The 20500-nt window shown below is 41.9% G+C and overlaps 1 protein-coding gene across 2 annotated transcripts in view; it reads left to right on the top strand.

The window, feature by feature from the left end:
- The first annotated feature begins 205 nt into the window (after window positions 1-205).
- The window catches only part of CCR3 (C-C motif chemokine receptor 3), a 31783-nt gene continuing 11488 nt past the window's right edge, over window positions 206-20500 (top strand). Inside the window, exon 1 of one of the 2 annotated variants that reach the window (XM_027523549.1) lies at window positions 206-291. The gene's annotated coding sequence lies outside the window, so the exon portion shown is untranslated. Of the gene's footprint in view, window positions 292-19198; window positions 19305-20500 lie in introns of those variants that run through there. The other variant, XM_027523550.1, reaches the window with a different exon arrangement.

Consider the following 20500-nt stretch of genomic DNA (forward strand, 5'->3'; position numbering starts at 1 on the left):
GGGTATTCAATTTTTATTCAGTATAACTCTGATTTTTACTTGGCAGAGAAGAACAGGGGAAATGAGTTTCCAAATCCCTTATCATGTCCATTGTGAAGGCAGAGAAAATGCAGGCACTGCTTGTCTCTTGATAACCCTTCTGCAGCGCTGTGGAAGTATTAAAATAGGGCAGCTCTATCGGCCTTTGACTGTTGACACTGCTACTTAAGCTGTGACTCACACTCTTGGGCCTCTGCTCTTGTGGACCCTGACTGCTTGGTCTTCACCCAGAGACTCTGGAGAGGAGGCAAGGTAGGTTGTGCTCCATCAAGGTCAGTGTAGTCATGGGAATGTAGTGGTTTCCTCTCCTACTTCCTGCAGCTCAGTGTTCTGTGAAAGCACCATGGGGCCAACCCAGGCTTGTAAATGAGGCCAAGCAAATGAGACCTGGGTTCCTTCTTACCCAGGGCAGCCCTATTTTTGCAATTTTATGGAAGATATCAGTTAAAAAGTTTCAGTGCTGAAAAAATGTTGGAGAACCACCAGGCTACTTTGGGACAGCATAGTTCAGTGGTTGAGATTATGGTTCTGGAGCTTGAAAACATGGGTTGAAGTTCAAGTTCAACCACTCCGGGATTCTGTGTGCCTCACGGAGCAAGTAAATCCACCCTCTGAACCTTATACACCTATTCCGGGTCCAGAATAGGAATCAGTGGTGGTTATTAACCCTACTGTCCGGTTCTATTGGTAAGTAAAGAGCTAGAGGGGAATGGAGCTAAGATTCAGGAGGAGAAGGGGAAACAGCTCCTGGTTTGTGAAAGACTTGGGGCCTGACTCCCCTGACAGGTCTGAAATAGAAAAGGGTTTACTTGTGTTCTTTCTTCTAATGATAAACTCTCCTTTCATCATGTAAAAACAGGTCTAGAGAAGTTGTGACTTATACCAAAGTTAAATTAGAAATGTATATTCTATATTCTGTTTCTGTATGCATGTAGCTGTTTAATGTTCTTCTGGAAGTCTCAAACTTTTTCTTATTCAAATAAACAAGGCAGTTTTCTATACATGAGGACCTGATATGAGCTTAGGGAAAAGCTGCAGTCTGGAATAAAGTGAAAAAAAGTGTTAAAACCTAGGAGGGGGTAGAGTTGAGGCTGACCAGATATAAAACTAATATTTAATATATATTCTATGTGTGTGTTGTGCTCAGCTGCGCCCAACTCTTTTCGATCCCCTGGACTATAGCCCAGTAGGCGCCTCTGTCCATGGAATTTTTCAGGCAAGAATACTAGAATAGGTTGCCATTTCCTGCTCCAGGGGATCTTCCTGACCTAGGGATCAAACCTGCATCTCTTGTGTCTCCCTGCACTGGCAGGCAGATTCTTTACCACTGTGCCATCTGGGAAGTCCATATTATATATAATAGACGGATTAAAAATGAAAACCAATATGCAATTTTTAACCCATTACATCAATAATAATGATATAATAGTACAGACTTTATTAAAAAAATTTTTTTATATAGTAATTCTCAGAGCAATGGAAGCTAGGTCAATATAAACTTAAAGAAAGAAACGTCTCCCCCTTCTTTGTTATTCTGCACTGTCACAGTGAAAAATCTCAAGCATCAGCTCTCTTTGGCCACATCACACTTACACTGCAATACACAGAGAAGAGACTCTGGTGGACAACAGGGTACAAGAGCCAATGGCATGTGCTCTGAAGGATGCTTCCAGAAGCCTTTAATTACAAGACCTGGCCTTTCTCCACTCGAGCCTTTTCATGAGAATCACAGAGTTCACTAAGTTCAACATACGCTAAGAACACAGTATTAGATTTAGTCTGCTCCTAACAGAAGGGGGGAAAAGAGATGAGGGCAAACGTACTCTACTCAGAACTGCAACAGAGGAGCGACAGAATGTGATTCACTCAGTCTACAGGGAGGGCACCACGCCTCTGTGGAGTCCAGGGTCGTTCCAACTCCACACCAGAAGGAGAAACTGTTGTGAGTGCATTAAAACACCGAGAGTGACCTGTGTCAAAACAAAGTCTCCTTACAGTCGGTTTCCCTGCCTGTTAAAGGGCTTTCCTATCTGCCCTTCAGTCTGAACCTAACAATGCAGACAAATGAAAGCAGAAATGCTCCTGCCAGCTGCTACCCTCTCTTAGGATGTTTACTTGATGCTTTCTCTTCCCCTCCTCTCGGAACAAAGGATGTTGGTATTAAGGGTCAAAATTAAGCCACGTAACGTTCTGACAGAACCTCCGATGGCAGGAAACTCTGTTAGCATTTTGACAGAGTGAGTCACTTGGCCACGGAGCCCCAGTGCAGTGACTGTGGTGCCACCAACATGATGCTGGAAAACGTGAGGGAAATCCAGGGCTTTTTTAAAAGGATTTTTTAAAGAATCCTGTTTTTCTCAAGAGGTACAAACTAAAAAAACAAGTTGGCACTTTTTTTTGCCTATAAAATTGAGAATCATTAAAGAAGTTAAAGAAATAGTATGGCAATATCTGATGTGCTGACAGTGTGAAAAAAACAGACACTTTCATGAACTGCTGTTGGGAATAATGCTAAGTCGCTTCAGTCGTGTCCGACTCTGCGCGACCCCATAGACAGCAGCCCACTAGGCTCCCCCGTCCCTGGGATTCTCCAGGCAAGAACACTGGAGTCAGTTGCCATTTCCTTCTCCAATGCAGGAAAGTGAAAAGTGAAAGTGAAGTCGCTCAGTCGTGTCCGACTCTTAGCGACCCCATGGACTGCAGCCTGCCAGGCTCCTCCATCTATGGGATTTTCCAGGCAAGAGTACTGGAGTGGGGTGCCTAAAGTTACACCTTAAATGCAACTGTTTGGCAGAGAAATCTGGCAATAATGTATCAAAAGCTTTCAGAGGGCACAAAGTTTTAGTAGCAAGTCCAGTGAAACAATCAGAGATGTGCACAACACTCTGTGAATAAGGATGTGTATCACAGCCTTATTAATGACGGAGTAGTACTTTACCCAATCTAAGTATCTAATAATAATGGACCACCTGAAAAATTAGTAAATATATGCACATGATACAATGCTTACCAGCCATTAAAACTGGCATTGCAAATCATTCTTCTAAGAATATTTTGTTATTTTTTTCTTCCAGTTTTATCGAGATATAATTGACATACAGCATTGTATAAGCTTAGGGTGTACCACAGAATGATTTCACTTACATACATCATGAAGTAACAGTAAGTTTAGTGAATACTCATCATTTCAAATAGACATGATTAAAGAAATAGAAAAAAATTTTTTTCTTGTGATAAGAACTCAGGATTTACTCTCTTAACACCTCTCATGTATAACAGCAGTGTCAATTATATTCAAAATGTTTTACATGACTAGTATTTTTTTATTTTGTAACTGGAAATCTGTACCTTTTCACCACCTTCATCCAGTTCCACCTTCCCTTTCTCCCCACCTCCCAACTCCCACCTCTGGTAACCACAAAACTGACCTCTTTTTCTATGAGTTTGAAATTATTCTTTTTGGTATGTGTGCAACTTGGGATTTTCTGACGTAGGACATTTTAAACTTTAGGAACTAATGGCATTTTCCCAATAATTGTCCCAGAGGGAACTTCTAGGAATATCTATTTATTTGAATTTTATGTTGATAAGTTAAAATGACCACGAACTGTAATACAAAAACAAAATCCCAAACCAACCTGCCCTGTGACCCTCTGGGCTCGAGTGTCTCAATGCCATAAAGTTTCAGAGTCAAGTCAGTTTAAAAAGTCATAGAGCCAGGACTCAAAATCACATATTTAAATAAGAAAATGAGTCCCTGGTGGCTCAGTAGCAAACCCGCAATGCAGGAGACATGAGTTTGATCCCTGAGTCAGGAAGATCCCCAGAGAAGGAAATGGTAACCCACTCTAATATTTTTACCTGGGAAATCCCATGGACAGAGGACGCTGGCGGGCCTCCAGGTCCCAAAGAGTTGGACATAACTTAGTGGCTAAACAACAACAATAGTTACAAGTAAACATCGTTTTAGGACACAGAGCCCATTTGCTAAATCTGTAAATGTTTGACTCATGGGTGAGGCATGTAATACTTTCTACTATAAAGATTCTAGTTTGGTCTGAGTTATTGTGAAAATAGAGTCATAATGTACTTTCACAAAATTATTTGTTAGGCACTTGCTTCTGTTGTTCAGCCACTAAGAGGTATCCAACTCTGTGACCTCATAGACTGCAGTACACCAGGCTCCCCTGTCCTTCACTCTTTCCCAGAGTTTGTTCAAATTCATGTCCACTGAGTCAGTGATGCTATCCAACCATTTAATCCTCTGTCGCTTCCTTCTCTTGCCCTCAGTCTTTCCCAGCATCAGGGTCTTTTCCAATGAGTTGGCTCTTTGCATCAGGTGGCCAAAGTATTGGAGCTTCAGCTTTAGCATCGGTCCTTCTAATGAATATTCAGGGTTTATTTTCTTTAGGATTGACTGCTTTGATCTCCTTGCAGTCCAAGGGAGTCTCAAGAGTCTTCCCCAGCACCACAATTTGATAGGTGTTTGTTATCTGTTTTCTATTTTGGGAACCACTGAGAATAAAACCAACATCCATGTGTACACAGTGTTCTAAAGTAAAAATACATAAGAGTGAGAGGAAAACATGGAATGGAGCTGAGTTTATGGCCACTGAGTGCCTCATGAAGATGTACTTCTTGGCTTGGCAACATCCTTTGGCAGCAAGGTATTCTCTCCTGCTCAAGGTTTCTGCCCTCAGCATCCCATGGGTGTGGTATTATCTAAACCTCAACACGTGCTATGACCTGGCTTAAAGAGCAGAGTTTAAGAGAAGTCAGTGAAATCTGTTTTGGGATATATGGAGAAATTATGGCCTTGAGCCCTGCTCTGCGTCTTACAAGGTCTGTGCCATAAGAAATGCCTTTCAAAGAATTGTATTGAAACTGCAGGCATAGCCACTTCTCTAACTAGGTTCATGTCAACAAATGCTTCATTTTTTCCACATCAAAGCAAGGAGCCTCTACCTCATACATAACAAGGATATGATAATAATAACAATATTGATAGTAATAAATAACAGTTGCTTATTGATCATCAATTGCATAAATCTATACTAGGGGTCTTACATAGGCTATCCAATTTATTGCTCATAAAATCCTCTCATAAGACTAAGAAAAAAAAAAAGGCTATTTATGCCAATATCAAGAAAGCTTCAGAACTACTGGTCTAGAGCAGATCAATTTTAATTGATTTTAAACTCCTCTTTCCACCAGTAAGTAGCTAATGACACAGGGTAAGTAATCTATTTTTCTGAGCCTCACTTTTTTCATCTACGAACATTTATCCAACGATGCACATAAAGCACATAAGGTAAATGCAACACTATGGTTGTTTAACCCCGTGGTAAGCTCAGGCTGCCCAACACCACCTTCGGTAACCTTAAGTCAGCAGCTTGAACTTGGCCACAAGGAGAGTCTTTGCACCAGGGAACTGGAAACCAGCAAACATTTCAAGGCCTTTTTTGTTTCTTTCTTCCTAGTGGATTGTTAAAACACTTACCAGCACACTACTGCTATCTACACACCATGAATGTAAGGAAAGGTATTTCCATCTCTTTCATCTTAAATCTGCAAGGACAAAGGGATCTGATAACATAACAGATTTTGTATCTGAGTCCACAAATCTTTGGTTTGGGCAGAAACCAAATGCTTGCCCTTTATACGGCTAGCTGGCGCTCAATTTCTTATTTGCAGGGGGATTCCCTTACACTTGGGATGTACCAGCTCATGAGACCACTGCTAGATCAGTCCTCTTTCTGGAGGGAGGCAGGGGTCTTGCCGCACTGCCATCTTGGGGTGGGCTCTGCTTCATGCCACACAAACAGAAGTTCAAACCATGGGCTTGTGCCTGTGGGGTGAGGCATCTTGTACTCAGTTCATACTTCCCTTTTCTGAACTTTCTAGTCTCATTACTATCTTCCTTTTCCCTCTGTGGGTTTTCTTGAGGGGAGTAAGCTGTGGTTGGTGGTATTTTGTTGTTTTCTGGCCTTCATTTTTTTTTTTTTAATTGAAGCATAGTCGATTTGCAGTGTTGTTAGTTTCTGATGTACAGAAAAGTGATTCAGTTTTTCTGTTTTTAATTTTTAAAAAAGATTTACTTATTTATTTTTTGGCTGTGGTGGGTCTTTGTTGCTGCACACTTGCTTGCTGCACACTTGCTTTCTCAAGATGCAGCGAGCGGGGGCTACTCTTCATTGCAGCGTGTGGGCTTCTCACTGCGTGCCTTCTCTTGTTGTGGAGCACAGGCTCTAGGCACACGGGCTTCAGGAGTTGCAGCCTGCGGGCCCTAGAACTTAGCAGTTGTGGTGCACGGGCTTAGTTGCTCCGAGACATGTGGAATCTTCCCGGAGTAGGGATCAAACTGGTGTCCCTTGCATTGCAAGGTGGATTCTAAACCACTGGGCCACCAGGGAAGGAAAAACTGGCAGATTTAAGCACAAAGGGCCAATCTGAATTCCTGCTTCAGAACGATGAGACGAGAGGAAGGAGGAATGCATGGCACTGCCAGGCCACAGCAGCCCAGCAGCCACAGTTCCATGGTATGGCATAGCTAGGGCACTCCTGGATGGCAAGGTGGAGGTGGAGGTGGGGTTTCACAGGACAGATGGACATCCAGCCAAATTGGGCACATGAGACATTGAGCATTATTTTGGGGAAGTTACAGGAAGGGGGGAGGGGTGACAGACCACCTCGCTGTGTTACTTTCTCTTATCTAATCTGCTTCCCTCTCGCTTCTGCCTTGCTATCCAAAGTCACCACTCAGGCCACCCTAGGCCTCCCTTGAAGGGTTGGCCTCTTCTACTGGGCCCTGCCTCAGAGACCTGGTACCCTAGGACCTGGGCTTTAATCTCTGACATTGAGTGGCTAGGCCCACTGTCCCTTTCCCTTTGTTCAAGCAACAGGAAATGGCGGTGTCTCACAGCAAGCAACAAGTGCCCCAGTATGTCAACCTGCTTTGAATCATGGCTCTATTAGATGCCATGTCTTTTTCTTTGCCTGAGCCTCCATTTTCCCACGGGTAACACAGAAGCAATATCATTCCCTTCTCAGAATTGTGGCAAGAATTAAATGTGATTTACTATGTACCTGGTACTTGGTTGGTATTTGGCTGATGGGTGTTATGTAGCTATTTATTTCTGCAACCTAAGCCTCACTCAAACCAGCCAACATGTGCTGAGTATCTCCTACATGCAAAAAAGTTGTCCAAGAAACCCCTTCTCCCCACCCCCATGCTGAAAAGGGGAAGGAGAGACTATCTTAAGGAAGTCCTCTAAAAACTTCCCATCCAGGGCCAGCTTGAATTAGCACTTATGGTCTTGCATGCCCAGTTCTAAAACTCTTTGATTCTGAAGAGTTATGCTATGTACTATCTAACACGCATTATTTTACTGAATCACATAACCTGTATTACGCCTTTTCTTCCCAACTTGATTGTAAGCTTCTTAACAGCTGGACCCATGTCCAGTCCTCCTTTGTGGGTTTTCCACAGTGCCCAGCATTGAGCTGCATGCATACGAGGCGGCTGATATGGAGACTGGTTGATTAAGTTTGATGCCTTGATGTGTGTGTGACCACAGGTGAGAGTATAGTTTGACATCTTTTATTCCGAGTATGATATTATCATGTACCTGCTTGAATAAACTTATTTCCTCACTTCATTCTACCTCAGGGAACAAGAAATCTTACTGCTTCTGAGAAGTAAGTGAGAGATGAAGGGATCAAAGACAGAGAGATTTTGTTTACGGCTGGCCCAGAATCTGGGCAGGGGCGAGCCGTGTGCCTGTAGGAATCTGAGACACTGACAGAAGCACTGGAGAATTGGTTGGTGACTCCAGCAGGGTTTGGAAACTTAAGCCTAGAGATGTTTGCAAATAGAATCACTATTAGGAGTGATCAGGGTGCACCAGAAGACTGGTAGAAAAAAGCGCAAGTGCCTATAGCCAGAAACAGATCAGAGATGCCTCTCTTAGGTAAAGGGCTCGTATACAGAATAGGTTACAAACTCCCACAAGTCAATATTGAAATGACAAACAACCTAATTATTTTTAGACCAGCAAAAGATTTGATCAGGCACTGCACAGAAGATGATAACCAAATAACCAACATATATGTGAAAAGATAATCAATATCATTACTCATTTGAGAAATGCAAATTAAAACCATAATGATATAGCAGCCCATACCTTGATATTTGGCAAAACTAATACAATTATGTAAAGTTTAAAAATAAAATAAAATTTTAAAAAAAGAAAAAGAAAACAAGAAAAATCTCTAATAGGCAATACCAACTATTGACGAGAATGGAGATGAACTTGAACTCTCACGTACTGCTGGCAAAAGAATAATAAATTGGTACAACCACTTAGAAAACTGTTTAGCAGCATGTAAAGCTAAACAATGCCTTCTCTATGACCCCAAAATTCTACCTCAAAGTATGTACTCCAGAGAAAGAAGTGTATATGAACTCTAAAGATATACACAAGAATGTAGCTACTAATTTTACTCAGAACAGTCTCAAACTGAAAACCCCCGATTTTTATCAACAATAAAATGGGTAAACTGGGTGCTATGTGCTGTGAGCTCAGTCGCTTCAGTCGTGCGCAACTCTTTGCAACCCTACGGACTGTAGCCCACCAGGCTCCTCTGTCCATGGGATTCTCCAGGCAAGGACACTGGAGCTGGTTGCCATGCCCTCCTCCAGGGGATCTTCCTGACCCAGGGATTGAACCTGGGTCTCCTGCATTGCAGGCAGATTCTTTACCACTGAGTCACCAGGGAAGCCCCAAACTATGGTGTCTTCACACGATAAAATGCTATGTGACAACATAAAAGAACAATCTGCTATTACTACACACAGCACAGCCAGAACTAATCTATAGTAATAGAAACAAAACAGCAGTTGCCTCTGTGGATACAGACTGGGAAGAGACACTAAGGAATGGTCTGGGGTTCTGGCACTGTCCAGTCATGGTGGTTACACGGGTGTGTATACGTGCAAAAACTTAGATTAGTATGCTTTAGGCATTTTATTACACGCGTGCCACATTTCAAATCTAAAATCTTCAAAAATGCTTATTTTGAGATATCTGCCCAGGAATGTGACTGCTAGATCGTGTTGTAAGCACGTGTTTTGATTGTGTGCTCAGTTGCTTCAGTCGTGTCCGACTCTGTGTGACCCTATGGACTGCAGCCCACCAAGGCTCCCCTGTCCATGGGATTCTCCAGGCAAGAGTACTGGAGTGGGTTGCCATTTCCTTCTCCAGGGGAGCTCCCCGACCCAGGGATCAAATCCAAGTCTCTTACGTCTTCTGCTTTGGCAGGTGGGTTCTTCACCATTAGTGCCATTAGTCTTATAGGAAACTGCCATATTCTTTTTCAGAGTGTCTGTATTATTTTATATGCCCGACATCAATGTAGGAGTGATCCAGTTTCCTCCTTATCTTCTCCAGCATTTGGTGTTGTCACTACTTTTTATTTGTCATTCTGATACGTGTGATGGCAGTTTTAATCTGCATTTTCCTAATGACTAATGATACTGAATGTGTCTTCAAGTGCTTAGCTGCCATATACATGTCTTCAGTGAGGTTCGTGCCTTTGCCCATTTTTTTCTTTTTTCTTTCTAACCATATGTAGATTTCTTTATTCGCTTGAGATAAGCCCTTTTAAAATTTCTACCTTGTTGGAAAAAAAAAATCTTTGTTTATTTTCTAATCAGATTGGTTTTTTGCTTTTTAATTTTGAGAATGCTTTATATTTTAGATATGAATATTTTATTGGATATATTGTTTACTGATTTTTTTTCTGAGGTTCTGGCTTGTATTTGAGTCTTTCAAAGAAGCTTTTAATTTTCATGAAGCCAAATTTATCAACTATTCTTTTTATGGATAGGGCTTTTGGCATCAACTCTAACAACTTTTCACCAAATTCTAGATTACAAAGATTTATCCTTTGCTATCTTCCAAAGTTTCATAGTTTTACATTTTACAATGAAGTATGTGATAAATTGAGTCAATTTTTGTATGTGTCTTTTTAAGTTTTTTATTGAAGTGTAGTTGATATTTATTTTTAAAAAAATTTTATTGAAGGATAGATGATGTAAAGTTTAGGTTAAAGTTTATTTATTTTCTGTCTATGGATATCTAATTGCTCCAGCATTATTTATGAAAAAGGCTCCTGTTCTTCTGTTGAAAGGTACTGTGCCTTTGTCAGAAAGCAGTCGGATATATTTATGAGTCTGGTTCTGTAATTTTCTATTTTCTTCCATTACTCTATGTGTATATCCCTCTGCCTAAACCATAGGTCTTTTTTTTTTTTTCCTTCTAACTTCATTTCATAGTTTTCATTGCAAATCTTGACTATGTTTTGTTAGATTTATACCGAGGTATAGTCTAAAAGATTTTGGAAGCAATTATAAATGGTATTTTAATTTTGGTTTCTAAGTGATCACTGATACATAAAAATGTGATTGATTTCTGTTTGCTGATTTTTTTCCTGCAACTGAGCTAAACTTGTTAGTTTCAAAAGTTTTGGGGAGAATCCCTTGGGATTTTCTATGTAGACAACAACGTCATCCTCAAATAAGGGCAGTTTATTTCCTCCTTTTCAATCTATATGCCTTATATTTTGTTTCCAGTCTCATTGCTCTAGCTAGGACTTATGGTTGGAGAAAAGTGACTGAACGAACATTCTTGCTTTGTTCATGATCTTGGAGGAAAGCATTCGTCTTTCATTATTAAGCATGAAGCTATCTCTAGGCTCTTTGTAGATACTTATTAAGTTATCAGTTCACAAAGGTTTTTATCATGAGGGGGTGAAATACTTTGTCAAATGTCTTATCTCTGTTAATAATCAACAAATTGGTCTGTTTCTCTTAAATTGTTGCATGTATAAGCATAAAGTTGTTCACGTGCTCTGTGTGTGCTCAGTTGCTTAGTCATGTCCGATTCTGTGTGACCCTATGGACTGTAGCCCACCTGGCTCCTCTGTCCATGGGACTTCCCAGGCAAGAATACTGGAGTGAGTTGCCATTTCCTTCTCCTGGAGATCTTCCTGACCCAGGGATCGAATCCATGTCTCCTGCATTGTAGCCACATTCTTTACCACTGAGCCAGCTGGGAAGCCCCAAAGTTGTTCCCAGTATTCTCTTAACTGTCCTTTTAATGGCTGAAGAATCTGTATTCATTCTTGACATTTTTTCACTTGTGACATTGTCACATTGTGACATCTGATCTCTCTCTCAGATCTTGCTAGAGGTTTATCACTCATTTTTAATGACTTTTTGAAGAATCAGCATTTTGTTTCAGTGCTTTAATCTGTTTTCTGTTTTAAATTTTATTACTTTGTGCTCTTATCTTTGTGGTTCCTTCTTTCCGCTTAATTTGGGCTTATTTTGCCCTTTCTCTAGTTTCTAGAGGAAGAAACTTAGATTATTGATTTGATTCCGCTCTTCTTTTCTAATGCAAGCATTCAATGCGGCAATATGTTCCTCTCAGAATGGCTTTAGCTGCACCCCACATATCTTGATGTTGTATTTTTGTTTTCACTTAGTTCAAAGTCATTTTTATTTCCTTTGAGACTTCCTTTCTGATCTGTGGATTGTATAGATGTGTGTTTTAATTTTTCACACGTTTAGAAATGTTTGTCATCTTTCTGTTTTTTTTTTTAATTGACTGCATTTTGATCTGAGAATATATTCTATATAATGCAAATTTTAAAAACTTTTTGAGGCTCTAGATATGGTTTATCTTGGTGAATGTTCCATAAGCACCTGAAAATATTTACTAGTTGTCAAGGCATTGGAATCTACATTAATTCCCTTCCTGGTCAAAATACCTAGAGAAATATAGGAAGGTTACATCCCACACTGCACAAAAACCCACCTTCAAACCCTGCTGAACTTTCTGTCTTCTTTTCCTACATCCTTTCTCATCTACTGCCCCTTTGCTTGACACCTTTCCTTCGCCCTCCTGGCCCCACACAGCCCTCTCAGTCTCCCTGGTGCCAGCCTCATCGTTCTTCCTAGACTTCATGTGACACCCACTCTGCATTACACCCTCTCTCTTCTTACCTATTTTTTTTCTCTCTCAAGTTATTTAAAAAAAAATGTGTCTCCTCCCTGAACCCCTGCCATCATCACCCTAAGAATTTTCTTTGTGATTCAGCCCCCTTAGAACACAGAGGGGATGGTAAACAGCCACGAGCTTTCTCACTCTCCTAGGGCTGAACGTGAGCCCACCCTCGTATCTGTGGTGCAGGTGCCTGGGTGGCCATCTGCCCTGAGGTCTAAGATGTGGGAAGTTTATTTACTGCTCCTTCTAGAATCTCTGAATAATGACAGACTCTTGATGCCCTGGATTATGTTGAAATCTGCTGCTGATAATTCATAGCTCTCACTGAAGTGGGAAAATGCTGTAATTGATTTGTTCTGCTTTATGCTAACTGTAGAAACTTAGGCATCAAGAAAGACCTGGGCACACATTTGTCCTCTGCCATTTGGTAACCACAGCTTTATAATCTCCTACTGCTTTGATCTTCATAAGGAAATTGCATACCTGTACAACTGTGAGGATAAATGTCATAAAGTACGTGGCACCAAACTCCTCAGAAGATGATAGTCACTCTTACTGTTTGTCACTTCATAGTTATGTTGTTGCATTTAATGTTATTAAAATGGCATTAAGTGTCAGTGTGTCTTTTATCTTCCTCTTTTGAGCTTGTTCTTTTCTGGTCAGATAGTTATTAACGCATGCATACACAGAAGTATTATTAATTTCTAGACAGACAGACAGACTACATTTTAGCTACTGACGCATTCATGGGTGGCCACATGACTGAGTCCTAGCTGACGGAATGTGGACAGAAATGATATGAACGATTTCTCCACCAGCTCATAAAAATCCTTCCATGAGCATTCCTTCATACTCTTCTCCTTCCTCTCTGGTTGATGCAGCTGTATACATTTGGGTCTTGAATGCCAACTTCAGTGATGGTAGACACTGTATGTAGATGCCTAGGTGCCTGAACTAATGATTAAAGGCAGACTGCCACCAATAAACCTGATTGCTGTACATGATCAAAAAATACACTTCTAGACGTTCAAGCTCATTGTACGTTTTGGAGTTTTGTGTCAGCTAGCATTTTCTAAGCTAAAATAGAAATTGGTAATTTTAAGTAGTGCCATACAAAAATCAAAAATATATAACACTGGCTTAAAGTTTAGGCAGCAGGCTGCAAAGAAACTGATCTTAGGAAGTGGAAAGATGTGACTGCCGGGAAGTGGGGCTGGAGGGAGGGATGGAGTTCAAAGGGGCATAAGGAATCTCTTGGAGGGGATAGAAACACTTATATCTTGACTATGGCGGTTGTAACCCAAAGGTATACGACTGTCAAAATTCATCAAACTGTAGACATTAAGTGGATATACTTTATTGTCCAAAAGTTACATCTTAATAAGCTGTTGAAAAATCAAGCAACTTCCATCTATGTTAAATGCCCTATCTTATAAGGGCCCAGACCCTGAGGGGAGGATTCATGTGTGAGTGATTTATTCAGTGGGTGCTCTCAGAAGACACCAGCAAGAGAGTGAGGGAACAGGACAAGAAGGGAGGAAGCAAGCAGCAGGATGTGGTCTCAGGCAGAGATCCCCCAGGGCCTCTGCCTGATCCTGAGCGGGCCCTGGGACAGGAGCCTCGCAGTGTGTCCTGCCTCAGAACAAGGCAGTGAGAGGGGTTCCTCCTGGCTCTATGAAGAAGACTGGGGCTGAGGAGTCGGGGGCACGATGGTTCCTGAGCCTGATAGCCCTCCACAGCCAGTCACAGGTGCCAAGGCTGGAAGCAAAAGAGCACAGAGGCTGAGGAAGGAGAGCCAGAAATGGGAAAGGGACTCAACGGGATCCAGCAGAGCTCTGCCAACATATGTCATATTCTCCTAGAAGGAGAACGTGTTCCTTATTTTAATGAAGTGTAATATGCCTGCTTTCTTCAGATTTTTTTTTCTTAATGTTGAATTAAAGCAAAGGTGTTCTGACATAAAAATCACCTGTTGAATCTTGGTCATGGACTGTTGGAGTGAATTGAAGGGCCAGCACCAACTGACCCACTGCCCACTCCTTGGGCCTCATCTGCAGACTCCTGGAGGAATAGCGGACACAGTGGTCAGAGGAGAGAGATGGAAGCATACAGAGGTGTGGGTTCCAGAATAAGCCCCACCATTTTTCTAGTTGTGTTATCCTGAGCTGTTGCTTAACCCACTTGTCTCAGTTCCTCCTCTGAGAAATGGTAAAAAAACAAACTCATTTACCTCACAGGGTCACTGAGAGGCTTAAAAGAGACAAAGTACATAAAGCCCTTAGCAGATCCCTGGTGTGACATGTGACACAAGTGTGCAGGAAGTGTTGTTTACATTTTTGAACGGTTTCTCTCACATAACTTGCCCACCCCCAGGGCAGCCCCCACCCTGTCACTCCTGGTCACTGTCTGAGTTCACTGATGCTGCCTGGAGCTCAGGACTGATACACCTTTCCTCCAACCCCCTCACTAGCTCTCTCATCTTTCCCAGAGTAGATGCTCTGGCACATTTGAAAATTCACTCAGGATTTGCACGGCTCAAAACAGAGGCTTGACACGTTTAGAAAGTACCCAGATTAATCTTGGGGGTGAGAAACGGAATGTTTCTTGCCATATCAATAAACAAAAGGATGTCACAGTCATCAGCGATTGCAGCCCTGCAACCCCTGAACGTGAGCCAGTGAGGACTGAGGAAACTCAGGAGGAAAGGAATACCGGCCATGTAGCAGTCCTAAGACTGCAGCCACTCCTGATGGTGAGCCCCGAGGGAACCAGGATGCGAGCCCAGACTCCTGCACTTGCCCATACACAGAAAAGCACTAAAGTCCTTAACTTGGAGATATCTGGTTTTTTTTTTTTTTTTAATTAACAATCATCTTTTGATGTACCAACTATCTGCCCTTTGTTGCCAAACTTCTATATAACTTAGCTCCCCTCATCGCCTCCTCAGAGCAGTTCTCTCAGGGTTACTTGAGATGCTTCCTGGGCTTGAAGTCCTAAAAGTTCCCACAAAATAAAACATAACTCTCTTTTAGGTTGTGAACATTTTTTGTGTCTACAGAGATGAGATGCAAAACAACACCCCAGAGGAAAACAAATCATCTAGTCCTCTCCATCCCAAGTCACACTTCTAGGTGTCCTTCTGGCCACTGGGCTTTATAGAAGCCTCTATAACACTGTGTCACATGGTTGTGAACAAAGCAGAAGCTAAATTTTCTCATCTGGTAGAAAATTTCTGTCTGCTACTTGAAAAAAAAGGAAGAGACTAACTTAAATATCTATTATCTCTCTATCCCTCGTATCTCCTGTTTCTCTTGTCTTTTTATCTATGCTCTCGCTCTCTCTTCTCTTTTTATATTTCCAAGGGCCCATCTTATAGTTCAAGATATTGTGGAAGAAAAGATGTCATTTACTCCACTTGACAGACATCTGGTGAATTTTCTGTTTATGCAGAGATGCACTGTATTTGCACCTCATTAAGAGGTACTTCCCATATCTTGGGGAGAAAACTGTTATTTTCTGCATCATTTCTAAATCATCGTTCACTTTTTTCTTCATCATTTATTTTCTAATTTTGATACTAGATTTTTTTCAATGTTGACAAGAAAGAAAGAAAAAGTGCAAAATGAAACATACAGAACAGTCAGATCAACAACCACCCAATTTTTCATGGAAATGGCCTAAAGGGACCTGGGCTCTATTCTGAAGCTAGTGTGAATATGCAGGGTGTGATAGTGAAAAGCAAACACCCAGCAGGCCTTACACCTTTATTACAGGAGGTACCTATGAGGGAAAATGGGCAAGAATGGTCAGGCCTCAAGTGAAACAGGGAGCAAGGGGAGGATGGCAGATGATTCCCAGCCTGTTGTGTAGACTAAGGGGAGTTTAGCATGTCTACTTGGGACCTCTCCAGCTAAAGGCAGCCATCAGTGGAAGCCTTGTCTCGCAGGAGTGGGCCTGCCTCAGGTTCCATGCTGGATGGGTCAGGGGTGGGGCAAGCCACAGGAAGTTTGGCTTTGGGGAAAGCAGAGTGTTGGTTTCAGAGCCCAGCAGCAGGGCTTGGTCAACCACACACCCTGCACTTGGAAGTGTGCCAGGTGCTTGCAGCTGTCCAGTGGGTGGCTCACTGTATCCTTGGTTTAATTCTAGATTTGAGTTGCAGGCCAATGCTAAGTGTAGACCCTGCTCTTCTGTTCAAATCTTGAGATGTCCACTACCTCCCCAAGTAATACAGCTTCCACATGGTCACTCCAACTTGTCTTGTATTAACAGTCTGGAGGGGGGCAGCCCTTTTTGTAAAGGTTTGCTTCTGCTGATTTGGGGGTTTACAGAAGGGCAGGGTACTGTCAATGGAGACAACTCAGAAATACACTCGACCACCAAATGCCAGAGGCAGGCACCACTGACTGCATGAATCCTTCCATTAACTCCCCTGGGAGTTAATGTTCCCCTGGGAACATGTCAGTAAGAGAAAGTAAATGGCTGGAACCCACCTTCCTGCCCCAGGACCCTGCAGCCAGGAGCTGGTGTTGAAGATAGGATAAAGGAACCCAAGTACTTCTTCCTGATGCTCAACAACCACTTCCTTTCACACGCTCAAAGCCACAGTTGACCTGAGCTTGCCTGCAAGAAATTTCTGACCTTTCATATAGCTTCTGAACATCTTTTGTTTGTTTTTCCCTCAGATGTTCCTATATTCCTAAGCTGTCTTCTGTTTGGTTTGTTGTCGATGTCATTATTTTGGTTGTTTTCTCCAAAATGCTTCTGCTTTAGTTTTATCTACATTAAGAATCTGAAAAGATCAGAGGTATTAGAGTTCAGGGTCAGGTTTTCCTGCGTACCTTGGAAACTCATGAGCTGACTGTCTCAAGTAGCCTGAAAGAAGCACCAAAAATCTCCTGCCCATCCTGGGAAAAGTCAGACCAAACAAGCCACTCTGGACCTCAGGGAAGTCACTCTGGCTCTACCTTTACAATCTGCCATCCTTATCTTCAGCTGAAAGCACAAGTCCTTCAGATGGTGATGCAGGGCAGGAAAAATGAGCACCAGTGAACAGTCTAAACTCTTGAGGTAAGGGACTTCCCCGGTGGTCCAGTGATTAAAACTTTGCCTTCCTGTGAAAAGGGTACAGGTTCAATCCCTGGTTGGGGAGCTAAGATCTCACATGCTTCATGGCCAAAAACTCAAAACATGAAACAAACAAAATCAGTAAATACTTTAAAAAATGGTCCACATAAAAATACCTTAAAAAAAAAAAAAGAAAAAGAAAACCCTAAGGTGGAACCTAGCTCTGTCTTTTAGTCTCTGCAGTGTTTGCCAAGTTCCTTGTTGAATCTCAGTTTCCTTGTCTACAACAGCATCCCCACATACCTCGAGGGGCTGCTTAGGAGACCCTTGTCTAAATGAGAAGATGGGCCAGAAGCGGGTTGGCAACTGTACTGTGCTGTGCCCACACGTTGACTAGTCATTAGACAAGCACCTGCAGCATTCTCCTACCCAACCCCAGTCTTGAAGTATATTAACAGTTGTTATGTGAAAAAAAAAAAAAAAAAAAAAACACAATGTTTTCTCTACCTTAACACTAGGTTTGAGGAATGCAAGGTTAACCAAATTGAAACCTATTCCTCACTGAGGCTTTCTCAGACACTTTAACGTCCTGTGAAGCAATCTCCATGAGTGTTTTCCACACAGTGTCCGAGAGGCCCTGAGGGCTCCCACACCACACCCTTTGCTGGAATGCTATATTAGATAACACAATGATCCCTGAGAGGAGGATGAAGGTGTCAGACTTGGTGTCACCTCCAATGCTAATGCCTGGATCATAAGAGACTGGAAAGACAAATGAGTATGTTTAACCAATGAAGGGTTAATGCAGGGCTACAACCTGGAATGAATACTCTTGATACCAAAAAAAAAAAAAAAAAACCCCACAGGAGAAATTCCCAACATACATGACAAATCTGACCAAGATCTCTCTGAGTCACCAGTGCCCTTCCAGAGTTTACACAGGCCCCCGAGTCACATTTCTAACAAGAATCCTATGTGATCATGATTCTCAGAGAATAACTGGCCCATGGGAAAGGCCAATTCTATAATAACAAAGCAACGGTGACTTGTTTTCTCCTATTCAGAGGAGAGGCTTCCAGTTCTCCTAACTCTTCTCTGACTGTCTTTGCTGACCACCTGAGCCGAGATGCTGACTATCAAGCTTCCTCAAACTGGGGCCCCAGGATGCCCATGAGCCCTCCCAGCAAAGTTGTTGTCTTTCCTTCCTACCTTTTCTTTATCATTTGAAGTATAAAGCACATTCCTGCATATACAGCAGATGTCTGATGAACACTTGGTGAACTTCATTGCCTTGTCCACTTTAGCCACTGCATCACAGATTGCATCATCCATGGTCAGACTTCTTCCCAAAACATTGGATGAGCACCTGCTCTGTGCCCAAGACCATCCTGGGTGCCATGGACACATCAGCACATGGAGCAGGCACATGGCTCTTCCCCGTGAGGCTTAGGTCTCAGTGGTATTCTACTCATCCCTTACATTTGCTTAGCTTTGGACAGTCCTCAGAGACTTTTTGCATATTTATCTTAGCTAGTTCCATGGCAACCCTATGATGTAGTTATTATCATTCTAAGTTGACAGATGAGAAAGCTGAGGTCCAGCAAGATTAAACGATTAACCCAGGCCATGCAGCTGTGGGTGCCCTAACTGAAATTCAAGTTCAAGTCGTCTTGGGTTGTTTAAACCCATAGTACAACTTGCCTCATCTAAGTCTCCCATTCAGCTCTGCAGAGTAATTACAAGGAAATCCCAATTTCATTTTTTATCCTGTCTCCTGACAGGTCAATGCATGCTTATTCAAGAATTGATCCCTCTTCCAAAACAATGAGCAATTCCAAGGGAAGGCAGAATCCCCCAAACAGTTACTGACATCAACAGCATTCTTCTCAAGGATTACTCAACTGAGGGCTTGCTTAGTGTGTGATCTCAATCATAGAAAAGAAGAACTACTCCAGACTTGATTATCTTTTCAAAAACTTGCAAAACCTGAGAAGCTAAGACTCTTTGAAACAGGAAGCTGTCTTGTTTCCTACCTTACTAATGTCTCTGGTGGTATCAGATGGTATCTCCGTTTCATGAGTGGCAAGACCTAAGCTACCACTGGACGCATAAAGGACTTTGCTAAATTAGCAGGTACCATCATCTTCTTTTTGTTCTCATCTGGGCAAGAACCTATTGAATGCAACAGAAGTGGTTTATTCAGGAGAGGTTTCCAGGAAGACAGTCAGGTTTCTAGGAAAAAGGAGATGGAGCAAGGAGTCTTGGCAGGTGGAAGTTACACCTCCCAGGAGTGCTCTTGGATGGACGGCGTGTAGAGGGAGGTCGGCTGTGCTGCAGTAGGTAGTATGGGGCCAAAGTGGGATTGCTGATTGTAAGATATGTCAGTTTTCTTCTCGCTTTTTCCCATTTTGCCTTTCTCTCACCTGTATCATGATGTGTTTGCCTTTCCACTCATCCAAACTCAGCCTTTTACCCTCTTCAGTCAACCTGTCCACAACTGTGTCCATGTTGTCTTCCCTCTGCTTTCATAAATTCTCAACAATTGAGAGGATGGCCACTCCAAAAGGGTCCTCTTTAGTAGTTTTGCGTTCGTAATATTGATTAGTAAGAAGCAGTGAAAGTATAACTGACATATGTGTGCACATACATGTATATTACATTTGTATACATATACATTTTTATATTTCACTGAAAATCCACTCTAAGTCAGGCTGTCAGATGAATCAGCTGATCGGTTGATTTGGTCTTTTTATGTTTGGATCTACGAAGTTGACTGCTTTTCTTGGATCTATATTAGAGGGTAGGGATAGAAAGTCTTTCTAATCTTCTGGGAAACGTTCAACCAGTTGGAGATGAAAGTTAACTGTGTTCGGCAAGTGTTTTAAGGGGAGGGAGTGGGAATATGGGGTTGTTGGTTCATGGAAGCGATAGGAATTGGAGCATGTCTGCAACTCATTTCAGAAAATGGTGACGATTATCATGAACTATGCAGGCTGAGTTATTTCTCTAGGGAGGGGCTGCATGACTCAATAAGAAAAAGGCAGATATATCCAGCAGAATAAAAAGGGTAAAAGGCACAAACAGATAATTCACAGAAAAGGAAATACTAATGACTAATAATTACAGCTAAAAAAACCCCTCAGTTATTAAGTATTAGTTACATAAATAATGACACCCTTGTTACCTGTAAAATTGGCCAAGTAATTTTTTTCTTTTAGATCTTGGTATTGATGGGTGCTTGTTGAGACTGGCACCAATACGAAATAGAATACAAATTGTTATACAACTTCTGGAAACAATTTGGCAAAATGCACCAAGAGCCTTAGAAA

This window comes from Bos indicus x Bos taurus, chromosome 22 (genome assembly GCF_003369695.1).
Source record: "Bos indicus x Bos taurus breed Angus x Brahman F1 hybrid chromosome 22, Bos_hybrid_MaternalHap_v2.0, whole genome shotgun sequence".
Lineage (NCBI taxonomy): Eukaryota > Metazoa > Chordata > Mammalia > Artiodactyla > Bovidae > Bos > Bos indicus x Bos taurus.